At 47.4% G+C, this 7,500-nt stretch overlaps 1 long non-coding RNA gene across 1 annotated transcript in view; it reads right to left on the reverse strand.

Annotated features, from left to right (window-relative positions):
- LOC138863202 (uncharacterized) overlaps window positions 1-7,500 on the reverse strand; it is a 9,572-nt gene that overhangs the window by 1,776 nt on the left and 296 nt on the right. Inside the window, exon 2 of the long non-coding RNA XR_011398842.1 lies at window positions 1-375. This exon is cut by the window's left edge and continues 1,776 nt beyond it. This is a non-coding gene — a long non-coding RNA (uncharacterized lncRNA). The remainder of the gene's footprint in view (window positions 376-7,500) is intronic.

Genomic DNA, 7,500 nt, shown 5'->3' on the forward strand with positions numbered 1-7,500 from the left:
TAATGGAACGTCGCTGTCTTGATCCCCATCGTCAAGAAAAAGTCTCGGATCACCGACGTCTGATGGTCAATTTCATCCGACATCTGTCGAACCATAGTCTTTATCCCATCTATTATAGGTGTCCCAAGGTCAGAGGTCATTACCCCCACCCTGTTCCTATCATCTTGCCTTGGATTACTTATCCAAGTGCTTATCTACTTCTTGAAGCCAGGCCTGGAGCTCAAGCAAAGGCCCGGTAAGTCGTGTCCTCTCTACCTGTATAGGTATGATCTGCACAGAGGAAGCGTAGAGGACCTGTCCCTCCGGAATGAAAACCAGCCTGGTGCTTGCCAAAGAATCCTCTGACTCCATCCGGGCCCCCACTCCCAAAATGATCTGAAAAGTATCGAGGGTTGCGATACCATAGACAAGGAGGCCTCTCAGAATTTAGAGTGGTGGCTGTCTATGGTAGAAGACTTGACCACAGGGGAGCAGTGGGACGACTCTGGCAGGATAAATTTAGCCCTGGAACGGCTGCGGGGAGAGCCGTTGAGCACTTGGAAGTTCTGGAGGGCTGCAAATATCAAGGATGTTTGGGCTTCTTTAAAGGAGCAGCTCCTTAGGGTCCATGCTGCTAAACCAAGTCTGAGTACGCTAGTGGTCAGGTTATGTGATATCAAGCGGAAGGATGGGGAGCCGGTTACAGCTTTTTTCAACCGTCTGTACCAAGTTGCCTGGGAGTTGGTGGGCCTCAACAAAGAGTTGGAGCTTATCATTATGGGCGCGTTTGGATTGTTGTTAGCGAAAGATCTGCCTGCTTCCTTCATCCAGAAGCATACATTGGATGATATTGTCTCCCCGATTACACTGTTAGATTTCTACAACTCATGGACGTCTGACAATCCGGAGTTAGTAGGCTCGGCTGGCACTCGGTCGGTTGCGGATGCTACGTCACCTAGGGTGCCGGAGCAAGGTCTTGCAAGAGGAGAGATGAAGACTGGGAAGCAGGCGAAGGGCCTGACGACCCCTTTACCTCCCCAGGGAAAGATGGGTCCTAGTAGGGGACCTTCTAGTATGGGCAGGGGAGAGGTACGGTAGAGTACTGGTGCTCCTGCTTGCCTATATTGCAGTAAGGAAGGTCATTCAATGAACGACTGTTCTGCGTTCATTTGGTCGATCAGGGGGAGAGGTGTCGGTAGAGGATCCCCGCCCCAGATAAAGTGTATTTTTTGTTCTTTTGGCCACAGTGTTGTTATGTACAGTATTTCAGGATCACTTGCGCGAATTGCGTGGAGGGTCACACTCAGGAGGGGCCAGTGTCATTCCGGGGGGCGTCGCCGGTCGCAGGTGCAAGGGAGAGGAGGCCAGAAAGTATGATGTGTTTCTACTGTCAACGGCCAGGTCACATGAAAATACACTGTCCAGTGAGGCTTCAGAAAAAGGGTGGCTAAGTTGCTCCGCCTCCGTAATAAAAAAATGACGAGGGGAAGGGGAGCGCATAGATGTTTTCCCTGCAGATGGTGGGCCAGGTTCTCACGGTAAGGGTGAGGGGACGTTGGCTCCAGGATCAAGTCCCTCTTCAGGGAGGGAGGGGGTAATAACCGTACAGTCTTTTGGTGCAGGGTTACTTCTTTTTGATTTAGTTGTTTTGGGTGAACTAACAAAGGTCGTGTTTGATATGACAGGAGAATGTTCATTAGTAAGTAGTGCTTTTTTACATGGAAGGAATATCGAGGTAAAGGATTCCAGTCTCAGGGTCAGGTGGGGTGGTGTCACTGACATAGGCCAGAGAGGGGAGGTCGATATTCCACTGGAGTTCGGACCAGTAAAGGATAGGCACTCGTTTTTAGTGGCAGAATCATGGAATCTGCCAGGAAATTTGCTATTAGGATGTGATTTTATTCGAAAGCATCAGGTAGTATTTGTTAACCATCCACCTCATCATACATACACCTGTCGATTGAGGGTCAACAGGTGGATGTGGTGTGGAGTCCTTCAGAAGCGGGCTCATTTGCTACCATGTTAAATGGTTGTGGAAGGCGCCCCACATCCAGTTCAGGGAGACCGACTACGGGGACGCCTGGCATGTCGGCTCCTGGGGGAGCAACGGGAGCAGATCAGAAGGTACTCTTAAATGAGGAGGAGGATACTGTAGATAACAGTATAGCTTATAGTGGGGTAGCCACATTAGGAGAGAGCCAGATTTTAGATGCACATTCGTACGGAGTATTAGATTTAGAACTCAGAGGGGATGGAAAGGTTCCTGGGAGGATAAGTTCAATGTTATTTATACCATGGGAGTTGGCTGGCTTAAGACTTTCGGAAGGGGTAGTCGGGATGCGACGATCCGGGAATCGTCTCTGGTTCAGGATTCCATATGCAGCGGAGGAGGATTTTCCTGTTGAGGTAGAGTCAACGGTCTGCATAGGGGACGTCGTCAAGCTGCAAAAACGTCAGCTTGACGAGGACATGGTTGCGATAGGAGCTGTCAGTGCTAGCATAAGTACTACAGGAAACAGGGTAGTTAGGTTGCTATAGGAGGTAGACGGCTGGTTCGCAAGGGGTTCAAAGGAACATGACATGTTGTCAGGGATAGTTCGGGAATTTCCAAGGGCATTTTCTCTGGATGACAAACCATTGATGATCTCTGATCAGTTTTTCCATGAGATAAGGGCAGAAGGACCACCTATCTATAAGAAGTCATATCCAATTCCTTTAAAGTATAGGGAAGAGATTAGGCGCCAAATCGAGGATATGATGGCACAAGGGGTTATTTCGATTTCGCGATCCCCTTATAACAGTCCGTTAGTACCTGTCAAGAAGAAAGATGGGAGTCTAAGACTGTGTTTGGATTTTAGATTATTGAATGAAGTAATTCAGGATGATAGGCATTCACTGCCTCACATAGATACAGCGAATGGGTCGAGGTAGAATTTTTTCTTGTCTTGACCTTCGTCAAGGCTATCATCAGATCCCTCTGACATCACGAAGTATGGAACTTACAGCTTTCTCGACTCCGGAGGGGCACAATCATTTCAATGAGTTACCTTTCGGACTAAAGGATGCTCCTGTATCGTTCCAGCGTATCATAAACCAGGTTCTCACCAGATTAGTAGGGGAGGTTGGGTTTATGTACTTGGATGACATTGTTGTCCTTGGAGATTCGTGGGAAGAACACTGTGATAATTTAAGGGCAGTCTTGTTACGGCTACAAGAGGCCAATCTCGCACTGAAGCTGTCAAAGTGTGTATTCTTCAAGTCCAAGGTAGATTATTTTGGCCATATTATCTCAGCAGATGGGGTAAAACCTTAGTCACAGAAGGTTAGGGCGATGAAAGATTATCCCCTTCCAGTTACTATGCGGGAATTGCAGGCATTTTTGGGTGCTGCAAATTACTATCGAAAGTTCATTAAGGGATTTGCAGACTTAGCAAAACCATTAGTAGATTTAACTAGAGGGCTTTGCTCGGTAGATAATAAGAGTAAATTAGAATTGAGTTCTAAGGCAAAGGAGGCTTTTGAGCTTTTGAAGGGAGCTCTAAGTGAAGATATTGTACTGAACTTCCCGGATTTTACTCGGAACTTTATACTAGCCACGGATGCTAGTAAGTTTGCCATTGGAGGGGTCCTTCACCAAAGGGACGATGCCGGGGTATTACGGCCTTTGTCATATTTCAGTCGGGCATTGAAGGGACCAGAACTGAATTATAGCACAATAGAGCGTGAGGCATTAGCCATTGTTTTTGGGCTACGGGTAAATCGTACTTATCTCCAAGGTTATCCGGTGGAGGTCCATTCGGACCATCGGCCTTTGCGACATTTATTCACAAGTAAGGTGGGATCAGACCGGGTGGCTAGGTGGCAGATGGCCATAGCTGATTTTGATATTCAGGTTGACCATATACCAGGGAAGGACAATGTTGTAGCTGATGCACTATCTCGTATTAGGGAGGCTGATCATCTAATTGATGATTTAGGAGTAGGTGCCGTTACTAGGAGCAAACAACAGGCCAGAGGGGCAGTAGAACAACCTGCTGATACTAGATGTCCTCTAGTAGAGGAGTAGAGGTCCCTGAAGTAATTAAGGTATGGTCTGTCGATGACTTAAGGAGGTCTCAGGCAGAAGATCCTTTCTGGGGTGTGGTAAAATGCCACTTAGTAGAAGGGGTAGCCTTGCCTGAGGGATTTAGTAGACGCCTTCCAGGAAGCATAGACAGGTATCAGGTTCGGCCAGATGGGCTGTTGTATTACGTCCATACAAATGTATATGGGGTTAGGATTTTTGGGGTAGTGGTCCCACAGGACTTCCAGGAGGTTGCGTTGCGGTTGACACACAGTCTCCCTATCTCAGGTCATGGAGGGATGACTGTTACCCTGGTGAGGCTAGAAAAGTTTGCATTCTTCAAAGGCATGAAAGAAGCAGTGCGAAAATTTTATAGAAAGTGTGAAACGTGCATACGTTGTAAACCGGCACGGGAGGTTCCAGCACCTTTACTAAGTTATCCAGAGGTCACTGAACCTTTTCAGAGGGTTCACATGGCTTTAGTGGATCCTTTATCCGTGGCAGAGGGGTTTAAGTATATTCTCACGGTGGTGGATGCTTTGACCTTTATGCGGCCCCTATAAAAACAAAGGAGGCACAGGAGATAGCAAGAGCATTCATCGAGACGGTAGTGATAAATGAGGGAGCTCCAAGACACATTGTAACGGATGGGGGTCGTGAGTTTGTAAATGAGTTGTTTAGGGAGTTGTGTACACAGGTACAAGTGGGTAGGCATGTGATAACTCCATATCATCCTAGTTCAAATGGCCAAGTAGAAAGAGTAAATGGTGCCTTAACTAAAATTCTGAGGACCCTAGTTTGGGACAATCCGAATAACTGGAATGTGATGTTGCATGTGGCCACATTGGCATACAACACCGCATACCATCGGATAATTAGGGATTCTCCGTTTTTTGCTTTGAAACACCGTGATCCAAAATGGCCATATATGCTATTTGCAGTGGGGGCGGCCCCCTGGTATAATTTAGAGAATTATTCTCAGGAACCGAGTGATGGGTAGTAAAGTTTTCAAGCAGAACTTCCAAGTGCTCAACGGCTCTCCCCGCAGCTATTCCAGGGCTAAATTTATCCTGCCGGAGTCGTCCCACTGCTCCCCTGTGGTCAAGTCTTCTACCATAGACAGCCACCACTCTAAATTCTGAGAGGCCTCCTTGTCTATGGTATCGCAACCCTCGAAAAATGGTAACTTATTCTTTATGTCATTTATCGGGTTTTTCTTTCTCTGGTCTACTAGGATCATCAAGTCATCCCGTGAAACTCCCCCAGCCATATTGGACAGGTCTGTCCTACAAGTACCTTCAGGCAAAACCTTAGACTCCAAAATACCTGATCCCTGAGCCTCGCCTAACCCTGACGGTTCACCAGATATCTCAACCTTATTCTCAGGAACTTCGAGTGATAGTAAAGATTTCAAGCGCTGCCAGTATCACATCGAGGAGGAGATAAAGAGAAGGCCACGAGATAGACCTCGGGCAAGAATCCGTCCCATAGTAGAGGGCGACCGAGTATTTGTTCAGGCGGTCCCAAAGCCTGGGCTAAGTAAAAAGGTACAGCCATTATTTACTGGGCCTTATCGAGTGATAGATAGAGTAAATGAGGTGGTATATAAGATACGAAGGCTGTTGGATTGGAAAGAATGTAAGATTCACGTGAATAGGCTAAAGTTGGAATCATCCTTTTGCTTAGGTCAGGGGGGAAATGTAAACAGGGCATATCCAATTCATGACCCTATTAGCTCTGAGGATCAGGAGGAATGGTAGTCTTATTTTCTGCGATGTAGTTCTCATGTTGGGATACTTTTCAGATCATTTTGGGAGTGGGGGCCCGGATGGAGTCAGAGGATTCTTTGGCAAGCACCGAGCTGGTTTTCATTCCGGAGGGCCAGGTCCTCTACGCTTCCTCTGTGCAGATCATACCTATACAGGTAGAGAGGACACGACTTACCGGGACTTTGCTTGAGCTCCAGGCCTGGCTTCAAGAAGTAGATAAGCGCTTGGATAATACGGAGTTAAGTAATCCAAGGCAAGATGACAGGTAATCCAAGGCAAGATGACAGGAACAGGGTGGGGGTAATGACCTCTGACCTTACTAGACGCCGGTACAGAGAGTTTCACCCAGTTTGTTACTCGCGGGTCTCCTGTGGCCTCAGGGTCAGAAGGTGTCCGGTCAGGACCGCGACCGCTTCCTGTGCCCCCCTAGACTCCACGCCCACTGTCTGATAAAGTCTATAGCACTAGACCTAACAGTCTCAGCACCCGAGCCCTCTAAGAGTACACAGACAAGATTCTCTAAAATCCCTGGTAAATCACTCACCAGAACTATGTCTATCTTCCCTAATGACGCGACATATCGTCTATAGCAGCGGGCACACGCCCTTCCAAAGACGATACCCTCCCTGTTGCAGAGCGAGTCCCGGTGGGAAACACACACACACAAAAAAAACAATCAAATCCTCAACCGCTTTCCTCAAAACGTCCCGCGTCCGACCCTCATCCATGAGCAAAACTACCAAAACTAAAACAAGAAAAATAACACAAAACAAAATCCCGAGGTACAAACGGCAACACTACGCTTCCCTAGTGGCACACTCCGCGCGCCCGCATCCCGCCTGTGATGTCACAGTGATCCCTGCCCAGCCGCACCGTCTCACGGAACCCCGTGACTCAACCCAAGCAGTCCGCTATGACGTCAATAGTCACTCCACTATCGTTGCCCCGAATCCCCAAACACCCGTCACCCGTCACCTGTCACCCGTCACCCGAGTCAGACACCCGTCACCCGAGCCAGGCACCCACCCGGCGTCTCTCCCAAGGTGTGGTGCAGCCCGCTCGCCCAGTGACCGCTGACGAAACGCTTACGCGGTCAGAGGTCAGCAGCGTCGGACGGTAAACAACCTCCGAGCCACACTCTGTAGCTCAAAAAGGGGGGGGGGATATTGGGAATGTTACGAAATAATCTTAAACATAGAGCAACCAGCTCGCAAAACTATGTCAAGAAAATAGACATACAATTTAAGTAGCATGAACACTATATCGCAATACAAAGCAAAAAAGTAATAGAAATCTAATTGATAATAGCTAGTAAAACTACAAAAAGAGTACAATATATGAAATTAGAACACAGCGTCTCGGGGAACCCCTGGCTGTAACAAAAAACTGGAGGTTAAGCACATAAAAGAACGAAAAGTAACGTGGAAAACCGGTGACTAGCACCACCGCCGTCACCACTGTCGTAAACAAATTATATTTATCTGTAAATATTAACGGTTACGATTAATTGGTATCACTGCCACCACCAGTTCTTTCATTAGGCAGAACTGGAAACCTTATAGCTAATATACTTAAAAGACACAGCAATTATCACTACCCTGACTAACTCTGTAGGTCAACTTAAAAAGATTAGTTTTACTATTTTTATTATTTCTCACCACACCAGTTGTGACTACCCCACCTAGTTGT

This window comes from Penaeus vannamei, chromosome 11 (assembly GCF_042767895.1).
Source record: "Penaeus vannamei isolate JL-2024 chromosome 11, ASM4276789v1, whole genome shotgun sequence".
Taxonomy (NCBI): domain Eukaryota; kingdom Metazoa; phylum Arthropoda; class Malacostraca; order Decapoda; family Penaeidae; genus Penaeus; species Penaeus vannamei.